Source organism: Octopus bimaculoides, chromosome 15 (assembly GCF_001194135.2).
Source record: "Octopus bimaculoides isolate UCB-OBI-ISO-001 chromosome 15, ASM119413v2, whole genome shotgun sequence".
Classification (NCBI taxonomy): domain Eukaryota; kingdom Metazoa; phylum Mollusca; class Cephalopoda; order Octopoda; family Octopodidae; genus Octopus; species Octopus bimaculoides.
In genome coordinates this window covers 16,330,212-16,331,028 of record NC_068995.1, presented here as the reverse complement: position 1 = coordinate 16,331,028, position 817 = coordinate 16,330,212, and the positions used below count along the sequence as shown (strand labels likewise).

The 817-nt window shown below is 38.8% G+C and overlaps 1 protein-coding gene across 1 annotated transcript in view; it reads right to left on the bottom strand.

Annotated features, from left to right (window-relative positions):
* The window catches only part of LOC106873960 (conserved oligomeric Golgi complex subunit 1), a 6,918-nt gene that overhangs the window by 2,183 nt on the left and 3,918 nt on the right, over window positions 1-817 (bottom strand). The gene's annotated exons all lie outside the window — the stretch shown is intronic.

Here is an 817-nt window from a genome sequence, read left to right as displayed (position 1 = left end):
AAAAAAAAAAAAAAAAAAAAAATTACCATCACTGTTTATTCTTTTTGCTTGGTCTGGAGAAAGAGATACTATTGTCTGTGATCTATACAAAGACTCCTAGACTTGTAAGATTGACACCATTAATATTCCTCTTGAACCTCTGCAAGTCAACGCTTGCCAGAAAAGATATGAGCCAACATTGAAAAGAAAGGAACAGAGAGAGATTTGTGCAGAGCCTGGTAGAACGGGACATGAGAAGTTTAAGAAAATCAAGAATACATGAGTAGGGGTGACATGAGCATAGCCTGCCTAAAGGAGCAGAGGCCATTATACTAGTGGTTGGAAAACCAGAGAAAGGAGACAGCTGTTTCTTGCTTGATCCAACACTGAATTGCTCATGGGTACTTTCAGGGTGCAAGATTTTCAGAGGACCTTGCTAACATGCAGTATGAGGGTAATCTTAGGATAGTTGTATGTTTTCTTTAATTAATCTCTTAATAATTTCTGCATGCATTTATATATATATAATATATATGAGCAATCCTAATCTTGTGTGCTCATAAGTGCTGGTGCACCTGTACCAATGCCACATAAACACACCTCTGTTGGTGCTGCATAGAAGCACCCAATACACTTTGTAAAGTAGTTGGCATTAGGAAGGGCATCTAGCTGTAGAAATCATGCCAAGACAGCTATGAAGCCAGGGCAGCTCTTCAGCTGGCCAGCTCCTGTCAAACCATCCAACCCATGCCAGCATGGAAAATGTATGTTAATGATGATGATGATAATATATATATCATCATTTAACGTCAGCTTTCCATGCTAGCATTGGTTATAT